General features: G+C 51.1%; 1 long non-coding RNA gene across 1 annotated transcript in view; it reads right to left on the reverse strand.

Annotated features, from left to right (window-relative positions):
- LOC118981595 (uncharacterized) overlaps window positions 1-13341 on the reverse strand; it is a 16633-nt gene extending 3292 nt beyond the window's left edge. The window contains exons 1-2 of the long non-coding RNA XR_005065373.1: window positions 13253-13341; window positions 11954-12125 (exon numbers count right to left, since the gene is read on the reverse strand). This is a non-coding gene — a long non-coding RNA (uncharacterized LOC118981595). The remainder of the gene's footprint in view (window positions 1-11953; window positions 12126-13252) is intronic.
- Window positions 13342-13945: the final 604 nt, after the last annotated feature.

Genomic DNA, 13945 nt, shown 5'->3' on the forward strand with positions numbered 1-13945 from the left:
ACCAACACAGAGAATGAAGGCGAGACGTGAGCACTGGATGTTTGTATGTGTCTGCAGGTGGGTGACATGGGGACGAGTGTCCTGACAGAAAGAATTCTGGATCCCTGGGTTTGGAACAGCCTCACAGGGATGGGACGGCTGGGTGAGACCAGTTCTCATGAATCCCCCTCATCCTCAGGCAAGGGGGGGGGTCCTTTCCCCCCAGGAGCAGACCATGCCAACAACCACAACATGGGGGCATTTTGAGAAGAGTAAATTTCGGTTAACCCCTGCCCTGCCCCCACTTCTGAGTAAATCGGGGCCAATCACATCACCTGCAAGCCTCGATTTTGTCTTGGGAAAAATAAGGATTACAATATCCACCTCCAGTGCTGTGGGCATAAGATACTCCTTTGAGATCATAAGCCACGTCACGTCCTGTCTGGAATGATGCCAGGCACGTGTAAGTTAGGAGTCAGGTGAGGGGTCTGCAGTGTCTCAGGGAGGTGCCATTACCCTGTAAGGCAGTGTGCTATACAGGTCCATGGGAAGCAGGAGTGAAGAACAGTGAGTGCGGAGGAGGGAGGGACCGACTCCAGCCAGGGGAAGTCTCGGAGGAAGTGGCGGGTGAGCAGGGCCCTGAAAGAAGGACCAAACTTGCAAAAGAGAGAAGCACCTGCCTGTTGTAGTGATCTGTTGCCATGGGATGAGCCACCCCAGTCTGTAGGCTGGCGGTGGCTCTTCTGGGTCTTGCTGGGGCTTTCACACGGCTGCATGCAGCCAGCGGTGGGTCGGCTGGTGCTGGGACAGCTGCCGGAGGGCTAGACCACCTGGGCCCCTCTGTGCAGGCAGGCCGTGGGCCCCTCTCTGTACTGACCCATCTTTGGGCACTCGGTGGTGGCTGCAGTTTGAAAGAATGAGTGAGGTTGCCAGGTCTCCGAAGTCCCAAGCTATACAACTGGCAGCGTGTCACTTCCGCTGCGTTCTGTCGGTCAGAACAAGTCACAGGCTGCCCTCATGGGAGGAGCAGCAATGTCATCACGGGAAAGGCCAGGGGCACATGGGGGGTTCTTGTGGTCATCCTTGCAAATAACCTACCAAAAAGTTATCAGTGAAAACCTGCATCAGAGCTGCCCCTCCCCACATACCCAGAATGTTGTATAACCATGACGAAAGCCAGACTTCCTCAGGGGACCCCAGCTCAGCTACACCTCTCTGCTCGTCCCGAACCCATCCGTCAAGCACAGCCACAGCGAGCTGTCAGAAGCGCAAATCCGACTGCGTCACCCTGGCTCAGAATCCTTCAGTGATTCTCCGTGGCTCTTAGGGTTTGTACAGTGTCAGCCTGGATCCCAGCAAGGACCAGATGCCATGCTGAAATGAGGTTAATTAAAAAAAATATCCTCACCCAAGGATATCTTTTATGGGTTTTAGAGAGAAAAAAGAGAAAGAGAGAGAGAGACATAGATGTGGGAGAGAAACATCAGTCAGTTGCCTCCCATATGCTGGCAGACTAGGGATCACACCTGTGACCTAGGTATGTGCCCTGACTGGGAATTGAACCCATAACCTTTTGGTGCAGGAATGAGGCTCTAACCAACTGAGCCACCCAGACAGGGCTGGACTGAGGGTACTTTGAGGAGAGTTGAGAAAGAACAAGTTTTTGGAGTGTGTCCAGGGTATGGGAAAGCACACAGCACGGGGCGCTAAGCCAGGGCTGGGCCAGCCGGGCAGTGGGGCAGAGTCCTGCTTCCGCCCCGAGGCCCAGAAATACAAGTGAAGGCAGCAGTTACCTGAGTCAGGAAAGTCATGGTCAGGGGTCATCACTGCAGGAAAGGAGCCAGGCAAGCATTCCCACCTCACTCTCCTCCCTCCCTCTCCTGCCAAGACTCCCTGTTGCCTGAACCCAAATGGAAGCCAGAGAGCCCCAGGGCCTGTGGCCACAGTCCACACAGGTGGGTCTCCCTGGAAGGAGCAGGGTGGACAGCAGCAGGGAGTGGACCTGGAGGGCTCAACAGCAGACAGAAGATGCCGCGCAGAGCCCAAGCTCCTCAGCCTGCCCTTCGCCGCTCTCCACCCCCCGGGCCAGTCCTCCCCTCCCTCCTCCCTCCTCTTCCCGCAGTGTATGCTCCCTCTCCACAGACTGAACTGCCTGCACGTCCACGTATCAGCCATGCTCTCTCTCTCATCTCTGGGCTCCGCCTGGAATGCCATCCCCTCCATTCCAACACCCTCCTTTTCTGGGTAATTCCTACTCACCCTTCGATGTCGGCTTCATCTTTTCAGGGAAGCCTTTTTCCCTCATGCCTGCAGTTGAGCTGGGGTTTCCCAGGCTGCCCCTCCATCTGCCACAACCCTCAGCCCCCTGGGTGGGCACTGGGTAAGCCCTGCTCAGGGTCCTCCGGTCTCCACTGCTCTCCTCCAGCTGACCCATGCATGGCACCTGCATCCTTTCTCCCCAGCAAAACCCAGCTCTTTGAACTGGCCTCTAGCGCCCCCAGAGAGGTCTAAAGGCCTCCTCAGCCTGGTGTGTGAGGCCCGTCTCATCCTCCCCCTTGACCTAAACTTACCAGCTTTACCTCCTAGAGCTTCTCCCCAGTGCCTCATCACCCCCTGGGCCCTTCCCTGATCACTGAGCACGCTCTGCTCTTGGACCTGCTGTGCCAGGGCCACGCTAGTCCTTTTCCCGGAACACGCTTTCTCCTCCACCTGGTCAACATCGCTCCCCCCCAGGCCGGCTGAGTGGCCGAGGAGTTGTGCCATGAACCCCCTACCCCCACCCCTGTGAACATGGCCTTGAGAGCAAGTGCAGAGAATGCCCGTGGCAGCCTGCAGCCTGCTCTTGGCCTCTGCGCCCAAAGTCCCGAACACTGGCCACGACCTGCCCTCTCAGTGCGGCACAAGTTCACAGAGAAACGTGAATGGGTAACAATAAAAAATGGTATTGGAACAGCAGCAATCGGCAATTTTGCACAGGGAGTTTTGGGAGATGTTTATTGCCGTGGAACTGGGACAATATTGAACAAACAAGATGGGTTTGGTGCTTTGGAAAATGTGACAGCACCCGTGAACCCTAGTCCCTCTATCAGGAGAAGTGACTGAAAATAATGAAGCTCTTGCAGAAAATCTGGGCCTTGTCCACAAGTCTCAGTATGGGGATGGGTGGCTGGTAAAGGTGGCACTGAGCCGCCCTGCAGAACTAGGTGGGCTGACGAGCGAGGAAGCAAACGAGCAACACAGAAAGTCTGCTGAGGAGTGAAAACAGAACCCTCAATAAGGGAGCACGTATCAACCTGGTCTAGAGTAACTGTCTTAAGCAGTGGACATAAGATTTAAAATAGCAACTTTTAGTAATATCAGTGGAAAAAGAAACAAAAACAATGCTATTGGAAGGAAATACCCTTTCACTTTTTAACGGTTTCTGATATACCCAATAGTACCCTATGACTTTTAGTCTAGGCTACAGTTATAATATTCAGAATTCCTGAAGTTATCTGTGGTAAAATATAATTATAAAATTTTGTCATTCAAAGATAACATTGTTATCTTAAGTCTTCTCTAACCTTATTGTAAGTAACCTACTTACATTCAGCTCTGGATTCAGGTCAGAACCCTTAATGATCTTTCCATTGGAAAGAGCTAACAGCTGAACAAACTTTTTGTTGGTCATTAGTGTCAGATGACAACAATACTACCTTGATTTCACAATACACTGAGTTTGCTGGAAACAACCAGCCTTTTAGGAAAACAAGAAAGTTTAATAATAAACCATTTGACTTCATTTAAAAAAATATTCACTCACCCCTGAAGGTCATCCCCTTTGTCAAACTTCGGCACACCCCACCCACCCTCCAACCCTGCTCTCCCATATCACTGTCCTAAATTAGAGTTAGGTACCCCTTCTTTTAGGCTACCTGAGGGGTGAAAAGGGCAGTCATTCGTGGGTAGTGGACTCCTCTGTCTCCCAGGGGCCTGGGAGCCCGAGGACTGAGACCGCACCCTGGCTGCCCACAGCCCCGTCCGGGCGCTCAGCACCAGACGCGCTGCAGCTCAGTAGTCCAGGGCGGGTGAGCAGGCGGCAGGGATGAGCCCTCAGGCTGCCTCCCTTCGGTGGGCACACTGCGCCTGGGGCGGGACTGAGGGAGGAGCCTGCCTCTAGAAGTTAACGCCGCACAGCAGATACTCCAAACCTCATCCACTTTAAACAACAAACCTTTATTGTCCCACAACTTCTGAGGCTCAGGGATTTGAAGGGTCCTGGCACAGGTCTCTCGTGAGGCTGCATCCGAGCTGCGGGCTGGGGCCGCAGTCTCTGAAGACTCGGGTGGGGCTGCAGGGTCCACTCCCAAGGCCCCCACGTGGCTGTTAGCAGGAGGCTTCTGTCCCCTGATAGGCCCACCTCCCTACAGAGCTGCCACTGATGGTGCTTTTCCCAGAGCAAGTAAGTCAAGAGAACCCGCACTGCCATTTACAATCTGGCCTCTGTGTCGAACATCATCAATTCTGTCTCATTCTCTTGGTTACATGTGAGTCACCAAGTCCAGCCCACACTCCATACAAGAGTGCAGATCCCGGGGGGAGGTCACTGGGAGCCAGCTGGGAGGACAGAAGCTGAGTTGGCCAAGTAGAGGGTCCCCAAATAGGTGGGGAAACGGTTTGAGCAAAGTCAGAGATGGAAAAGATGGCCATGAACTCCTTACCTGGCTGGGATAGAGTCGGGGAGACCATTTGACTTGAGGGTACCAGGATGGGTGATGGGTGGTGGGCAGTGGGGAGAGACTTGAGAGGCCAGAGGGAAGTGGATTCTCCCTCTTTCCCAGCAATCTTGGGGACCCCATGCTGAAGACATCAGCGGCACTGATCTCGGGGGAGGGCTGCCAAGGCAGCTACCCAAATAGGAATATCTATCTGGGACTGTGTGTGAGCAAAACACGTTCTATTCCTGGGTTAAGTCCTTGACATTTGGAGTATTAGTCGTAGCAGGTGGCCTCCCCTGCTAATACAGTGGGCCAGGAGTTGCACGTGTAAGGGTTCAGTTATTAAATGAGTGCCTTCTAACTTATACCTACTCAGGGCCCCCAGAGCCTGCCTGAGGGGCCTCACCATTGCGTGGGAAGATGGGTTCCCTCACCCCAACACATACACAGATTCAGACAGCCAGAGGATGGCAGGATTCTTCAGGCACAGTAGAGAGTCAGGCCCCCAGAGCCTGCTTGAGGCCTCAAGTGACAGAGGAAGCTGAAGTCTACTCAGGAAATCAGGCTGCCCTTTGACCTGGGTAGAAGTTCTCAGACATCATTAACCACAGGGGACAAAGGGCCTGCTGGGGCCCAGCCTGTCTGACACTGCTTTATGGTGACAGGGGTCAGCCAGGACAGCACTGCGAATAGCCATGTGGCAGGTACCACGGCTCAAACCACAGGGGCACTATGCTTTGCTAAGGTTCAGAATGAGGCAGAGGTGCCAGGGTGGGGGGCGGGGGGAGGGGAGGAGGCTGCTGAGCCAGGAAAGGCAGAGAGCAGGGAAAGTGCAGGGCACACACGGTGATGGCTGCCCGCGTGGTTCTGGATGCAGGAGTGAGGTTTAGGGAGTCGGAGGCTAGAGGTGTCTGTATTGACAGAGTGGTGAACAAGGTCAGGCTCCCTGATCTACTGGCCGGTGAAACCCAGATGTCCAGGCAAGGAGTCAGGAATTTGTCTCCGAAGTAAGGAGGAGCCCTGGGAGGCCTCTGCCCTGGACTGAGTCAGGGCCAGAGGGCCAGATGATGCCTTGGGCTCACCTGGGCATCTGTCTTCATAATCTCACAGAAAGGCGGAGTCAGCACGCTGAGCTACTTTCAGGGAGCCTGTGTGCTGAGCTCCAGGTGGGGTGCTTTTGTGCATTATCTCAGTGACACATACACACAGCAACCTCTTTGTAATAAATGAGGCTCCTTTGTCAGAGAAATCAAAGGACCTTCTGAAATTCTGCTCCCAACGTGAAGCCTGCCTGCCCAGGCTGCCGTCCCCTGCTGGTCCCCACCTGGCCCAGCTCTGGCCTCGAGCGGGGCCAATGGCACACTAGGAATGGCAGGGGCCTGACACAAAGCTACCCACTGTCCCACCTGCTTGGCTGGGTGACCCCACGCAAGTCACGTCCCCTTGTTGCATCTCAGTCTCCTCACTTGTAATGGTTCATCCTTAAGGGAATGTTTAATAAATGCTAGTTCTCCGCCACCTCTCCCCTTCGGGAACACCAGGCAATGGGCCTTGAAAGACCCATGGGGGTTCGTGCCTATCACCAGCCAGGTTTGGGCTTTTTCTTAGATGCTGTATCTTCCCCTCACTCCCTGCCAGAAAACTGAGTGTTTCCGTTTTTAACAGCTGAGCCGGTGCCATGCACATCCAGTTACATGCTTAGTGAGAGAGCGAATAGACCGAGATGAGCAAGCCGGCCCTTGCAAAGGGACACTTAACAGAAAAACCCAGCAACAAACCCTGGCTCCTCAATAAGATGTCAACAATTAAGCATCAAAAGGGGTCTCTCTTCCCCCCAAAATGTAAAAATTGTCAGGAGCCTGCATTTGGGGTGCCCCCCGTCAATGCCTCTTAAAATGTCTGTGGTGAAGAACCAGATTCTTGCGAGTTTTTCCAAATCCATCATGGACCTATCCATTTGTAAAATACAATGTAAATTACTAGAAAAATAAAATAAGAAAAAGACTAACATATCATAAACCAAATTTTTTGTTTTTTTAATAGACATGAAATCACTCTGCCACGTTGCACTAGGCAGCAATTTTAACTGGTGTGACTCAAGAATTTAAAACACACAATACCTGCCTATTTAGTCAGGGGCACTAACCTGTTCTCCCTTAGATTGCTAAATACAAAAATGACAACAGCCAACACACAATAGCCATTTGTTGTGTGAATGATTTAAAATTATAGCTATTTTTTGGTCAGATCAGCAAAAAATACATTTTTTGGTGTGCCACACAGAATTTTAGTAACCAAAAGGTTGAAAATTGCTGCTCTAACATTCCTCAGTAGTTACTCTCAAATTCCGTATTTTGTTGGAGGCCAGTAACAAGCAGCTCACAGGCGAACTCCGGTCCTCAGCCCTCACTGGGACCACACTGCCCTAGAACCCACTGGGTGACTGACTCCTGGCATCGCAAGGTTGTTGAGAGTTAACATTCACAGAACTACCTGGTGAACTGCAACACGCTGGATGCAGATTGGTTGGAACCGTCATCTTTGTGACTTGTATCTGGGTAAGCTCAGGGGGCTCTGGGAAGGGAAGGTCTTGCCTGAAGTCACACAGCTGGACAGTGGCCGAGGCAGGATGGTCTTTGGCTCTCAGCCGGTGCTCTCTCCACTCTGACGTGTGTGGTGGGTACTGAGATGTGTCACCCAGATGCACTTCCAAAGGACACTTCGCTCCAGTCGCAGAAAGCTGCCTCTGTGGGGATAGTGGATGCAGTGACTGGTCCAGATGAGATGTAAAGAGTTGGCCACTTCAGTCCAAATCAGGACAACTCCGGTGGCAGCTCAGCCCAACCTCTCCCTCTGCCCAATTCCACTGCCTTCCCTCCCTGTAAAGGCGTTAACCCCATGGCCTCTTTCTCGTAAACATCCTGCAGGCTGAATGCCATCCCAGAATCTGTTTCCTGGGCACCCCAGACTGTGCCATCATGAATATATGAAGAGTTCATTCCCAATATGAGGCTTGGAGAGGCTAACTAGCTTGTCCAAAGTCACAGTTTTTAAATGGTTTTTATGTTTTTAGAGTCAGGATTTGAACTCAGATCTGATGGCAAAGCCTGTGCTCTTTGCCTTGTGAGTGTGACCTCCTGACTACCAGCTTGAGAAACAAAGGAAAAGAGCAGAAAAGTTGGATTTAAACTGTGAAATGTAAGGTAACTAATTTATTCAAATGGCATACCATTTTGGAAACCATTTTGGCAGTTTTTTATAAAGTTAAACGTAGGCTTGCTACACGACACAACCATCACGATCCTAGGTGTTTAGCCACCTGATCTGAAAACTCATCCACACAAAAACCCGCACACCGATATTTAAAGCAGCTTTAACCACAATCACCAAAAACTGGAAACAACTCTTGTGTCCCTCGGCAGGTGAATGGGTAAACTCACTATGGTTCATCCAGACTATGAAATACTACCCAGAAATAAAAGGAAGTGAGCTATTAATTCATAAAACGACGTGGATCAATCGTAATTCTGGCCAGAATAAAACGGCTACGCCCTATTTGATTCTATTCAGATGACATTCTGGAAAAGAATAAAATACAGAAATGGAAAGCAGACCAGCATTGTCAGGGATTTGGGAGGGAGAGCCTTCGTCTAGGAAAGCACTGGAAACTCTTCTGGGTGGTGGGGGAATCTGTATGGTATCGTACTGGTGTACATGTGACACCAGGCATTTGTCCCAACCCACAAGAACTTAAAGTATAGAAAGTAACTTTTAAAAATCAGCCCAGAATTTGGGGAATCCCAAGATGGAGCAGACTGTGACCTAAGATTCTTAACTGTGTTACAAACGGATGAGGAAGCCGTCGCAGGGAAAGCACAGGTCCAAGTCACGTAGGAGAACAGTGTTTTGAACTTGGAACTGTAAGACTAATGTTAGAATAAAATGTGCAGTCACACCACCCTGTGAAGTTGAATTTCTCATGGGGACTCAGGTAGACAACCTGGAAACTGCTGTGCTTGTGCACGGAGGTTGCCACATAAGTGGGTGCATGCTGGGGGCCAGTGTTCTCACAGGTTCCAGGGAAGCAAGGGGGAAAGGCTCGAGCGACCCGTACACAGAGAGATGGGAGTGGGAGACAGCAGTGCGGATTCATGTGAACTCAATGTAGGTACAGATGGAGAGACACAGAAATAATTATAAAATGTACACATGCAAGAGTTAGTACATGGACATACTTTTCTTGGCTTTGCCTTGCATTTAGAACCTCTCCAGGTAATTCAAGATAATCTTCCCATTTAAACATTTTTAATTTAATCACATCGGCAAAGGCCCTTTTTTCCCTTACAAGGGAACATTCAGAGGTCCTAAGGACTATGACGTGAATATCTTCTGAGGAGCTACTTTTTCAGCCTACTACACATGCCAAGCAAGTTATTCATTCTCACTGAGCCTCAGTTTCTTCATCTGGAAGTTATATATGCAAATGTATGTAAATGAGAGGCCTGATCTGCCGCCCCTAGACTGCTAGTTGGGGAAGGCAGGGGCCTGAAGAGCGTTTTGTCTGGGCAGTGAGTCCTGACACTGCTCCTTCTTCATGTGCTCACCCTGACCAGATTAGCAGGGGTCAGTGGCAGAGATGTGGTGATAGGGAAAGCAACCCCAGCTGGGAATTGTGAGACAAGGGTTCAAATCCCCGCTCTGCTGACAACTTACAGTGTGACCACAAGCAAGTCACTTTCCATATCTGGGATACAGTATAATTCCAAGAAACACATGTGTGTTCATTAGTCCTGTTCTGGGAGAAGAGTGGAGAGGGACTTATCTCAGAGGCCCTGAGATATTATAATTACAGGTGTTCCTATTTTGTGGTCTTCCTATTGGCTAGGGGGTCTGGGTCTCTCCTAGTGACAAGCATACACTTTGACTGGAGCCCCCAGGGAGCAGCAGCCCCTCTCGAAGGACTGGCAGCAATGGTGGAGGTAAGGCCGAGAGAGGACGCCTCCCCTGCTTCTCTTGCTTCTCCTGGGCCCCCTTGCCTAGGCCAGGGTTCAGCCTATGTTTGAATAACCTGTGAACTATCCATGCTTTTTACGGATGAACATTTGCAATTAATGTGATGTCAGGGAATGGCAGCTTTGAGTCCCAATTAAGTGAAATGTTATCCTCCAAAAAATCCCAGTCTTATCAGTCAACCTGGACTGCCATTTGGCATTCAATGATTTATTTTGAATTTTGACCACTAAAATTTTGTGGAAATTTGTGTTCCCTCTTGTTATATAAATATCTATCTAATAGCCTCGGTTTGCCTCTTGGCCTGCAAAGCCTGTGCCAGCTGCCACTTAATCAGGGGCCCTGTGTTCCACCTCCAATCTGTCTTAAGCCACCCCGGGGTTCCCACTGCACTTTGGAGCCAGAAGGATCTTCCCCGTGTAGGTCTTACAAAATCATGCCTCTGGTGAAAACCCAGGGGTTTCTCAATGCTCTCTGGCTGCCTCTAGCTACCTGGCTGGCTCCCAGCCCTCTGCAGTGTGACTCTGCCTTCCTTCTGTGCTACTCCTTAACCCCTCCAGCCTTCTGAACTTCTTCGGATTACCTAGGACACCTTGCTTCCCTTAGAGCCAACATTTTATACAAGCCGTTCCTTCTGGCTAAAATGCCTTTTACTCCACTCCCTCCCACTCAAATCCAACTCCTTTTGGTCTTTTAAGAGCCATTTCAGATATCACCTTCTCCAGAAAGCTTTCCCTGGCCCTGCGACCCCCCTCCAGGCCCTTAGGGGCCTCCTCTGAGCTTCCATGGTCCTCTGCTTCCTGTAGCCCAGCACTGATCACACTTTTATTTTTAAATTTTTATTAATTCACTCTAGAGAGAGAAAGAAACATCGATTTATTGTTCTACTTATTTCTGCACTCATTGGTGGCTTCTTCTTATAGGTGCCCTGCCTGGGGCTCAGACCCACACCCTGAAAGTACCCAGACAATGCTCTAACCAGCTGAGCTCCCAGGCCAGGGCTTGATCACACTCGTGAAATATCTGTGACTGCTATCAGCCTGGGGGCTGCACAGGAGCTCCAGCCCCCCAAACTAAAGTCAGTTAGACTCTGCACTGATGTCCCTTGCTTCCCAAGGGCAATCCTCCCACTGTCTCCTGCCATTTGGAAAGGAAGCAGGCTACCAGACAGGGGTTGGGGCTGCCGGTCAGGAGCCCCAGTTCATTTCCTCCCCTGGATTGCAGATCCTCACGTGTACATTGGAGCCAGGGAGCCTGTGGCCCACTGATGACCTAATGACTGGGTCAAAGGTGGGAGTGGAACCTTGGCAGACATGGGGAGGGTGGAGGGGGTGGCAGCTGAGTTCCCAGGCAGACAGACACAAGCCTGGGCTCTGGGGCTGCATGATCTGGCCATTCCAGCCAAAGGTCAGTCGTCAGTGAGCTGCAACTGGCCCAGCCCTGGACTCTGCCTTCCCATCCCCCTATTTTTCCCTCCCCTGAACAGGAATAAAAAGAGCGTTGCCTGGCCATGCTTTTGGAATGAGCTTAGGAACATGCGTGTATAAGTATGCATGCATGTTTGTGGATTTATTTCTTCAAGAGTATCCATGTGTGAATATGGGCTTGTATAAAAGTGTATACATGCCTGTGCATGAGCCTGTGTGTACACATCCATGTGCACACATGTTCAAAAAAGGATGCTCCTGTGCTCCAGGTGTCCAAGCATGCATGGCTGTGTATGTGACTTCGTGCACATATTAAGGCAGGAGTTGACAGGGTGGAGGAGAGTCAAGCCCCCTCAGTCCTGCCAAACTACCACATCTAGTTCTTTGGGGCTCCCCTCATGCTGTACCCTCCCTTCTTATTCCTAAGCTCCCCCAGGCTTCAGGATTCCAGCCTATCAGTACCTTCTCCCTTCTGTCATTGACCCAGTGTTGCTGGGAAAGACCCAGAATCCTGAAATATTAGGACAAACCCTCAGGGCGGTGCTGGGGACGCGATGATTACTCCACCGGATTTCCTTTGGTCATTGATGCAGACCCTATTCTGTAGTTCTGTTGATTTTTCTTTCAAACCACCTGCCCTTGCAACTCTCCTGGGCTTGTCTGGGGCCACCGAAGACACTTTTCACTGAGTGCACAGTACGGTAATCACCTGGGAGTTTGTGTTTCCCCCTTCCACCCTACCCCATCCCAGGAGACCTTAGCCAAGACTAACTGGCGAAAGCCAGTTGCCTGCTCTAAGCTGGAACAAATTCCAGGCATTAGTTTTGCTCCAGGGTTCACCTGAGGGATCTGGCTGAGGCTGTTCCTGATTCAGAATCACACCCTGCTTAGTTTCTTCCCCTTCCTTTTCCGGCTGCCCCAGCTCCTCCTCCAGTTTCTCCTGCAGGCATTTCCTCAATAAACCAGTCTCACAGCTCTCCTCAGCACATGGCCTGCTTCTCAGAAACCTGACCTAAGACCAGGAGATGGGCTGAGAAACTACCTCCCCAGATCCCCACTGAATGAAGAGGATGTTGAGACCCAGAGAGGGGACATGTGTCTCCAGAGGCTTACCCCTTTGGCAAGATGGACTCCCACCCTTGGTCCTGGTAGCCCCACCAGCCACCATACTCCCCACCTGCCCTGCAGACCCGAGGCCCTCTCTGCCACACCCCCAACAGACCTGGGTTAGAAAGGTGTCTTAAGCCTGCTCGGGTCTCCTTCTGAGGGTGTCTCCTTACACCATCACCTCTCCTTGGAGAATGGAGCAGTCGGGTCAGAAAGCAGGAAAAGAGAAATATTTCAAGAGGGGTCAGGGAGACAAGAACTGCTCTGCTGATCCCCCACACCACACTGCCTTCAAGGGCGCACAGCTAGGAGGCAGATGGTGCTCTGCTCGACAGTCTAGACCTTCTCCTTCTCTGATGAGGCCTCTTATGGTAGAAAAGGTGCCATTCTGGACCTGGCCGGATAACTCAATTAGTTGTCCCATACACCAAAAATGTCGCCGGTTCGATCCCTGGGCTGGGCGCGTACCTAGGTTGCAGGTTTGGTCCCTGGTCAGAGCATCTATGGGAGGCAACCGATGGATGCTTCTCACATTGATGTTTCTCTCTCCTTCTCTCCCTCCCTGCTGCCGTCCCTTCTTCTCTCTCTAAAAATCAGTAAGCATATCCTAAGCTGAGGATTAAAAAAAAGACACCATTCTGGGAACTGGGAGGCCTAGATCCCCACTGCAACTCCACCATCACTTGGCTGAGTAACGCTGAGGGATCCAGAGACCCTCTGAGGGGCCCGATTCTCCTCTCTGTGGAAGGTCCACAACAGGACTCTGCAAAGTCTGGGGTTTGGAGCATAAGAGTCAAGCCTCAAACTCACTTAAAACTATTTTTAGAGAGAGGGGAAGGGAGAGAGAAAGATGAGAGAAATATCGAGTGGTTGCCTCTTGTGTGCCCCCCAATCAGGGACCTGACCTGTGCAACCCAGGCATGTGTCCTGACTGGGAATCCAACTGGCGACCTTTTGGTTTGCAGAAGATGCCCAACCCACTGAGCCACACCAGTCAGGGCTCAAACCCACTTGTCATGACATAGTACTCACTGAATGAATGAGCCAGCTGCTTCCCCATCTGCATCTTCCCTTCCTCATTTGTCAAAGCTGATGACCGAGGACTGACCTCAAGGCTTGTTGGGAGATTAAATGGAATAACACAGAGCGCTTGGCAGGTCCCCGGCACTTGGTGAACTCTGGGAAGCAGATGATTATTTTTGCTCATGTTATGTACCATCCACAGTTATGTAACTGGCTGGGTCCCGTGTCCTTGCTGATGTGACACAACCCCGGTGCTTTGTAAAAGCCAGAGGACATGCATGAAGGAGACACTGTCTGACGGAGGGAGAGTTTAAAGGGTTCCCCTTCCCCCTATTCTACCTGCCCTGCCTCTAAGCCTTCCCCAGCTTCAGAAAAAGAAATAGCTTCCCCAGGAGCTTGAGGTCAGGGCGGGTGCCCCGAGGACAGGTGGGCTACCCCAGGTGGCAGTGGGTGGGCGCTTGTGTGTCTCAGAACCTCTGCTGAAGGGCATGGCCCTTCACCGTCCGTGAAGTGGATAGAAATAATGCAGGCTTAACCCGGTTAGAAAATGCACTTATTGCATCATATTTCTTTTCAAATTTTAAAAATTCAGGTAAAATGTAAGTCCCATAAAGTCTACCATCTTGACCACAGTGAAGTGCTCACTTCAGTGGCATTCATATTGTTGTGGCCGCCACCACCACCCATCTCCAGGACCCCTGT

Source organism: Sturnira hondurensis, unplaced genomic scaffold, assembly GCF_014824575.4.
Source record: "Sturnira hondurensis isolate 20B ecotype Veracruz unplaced genomic scaffold, ASM1482457v3 Scaffold0024385, whole genome shotgun sequence".
NCBI lineage: Eukaryota > Metazoa > Chordata > Mammalia > Chiroptera > Phyllostomidae > Sturnira > Sturnira hondurensis.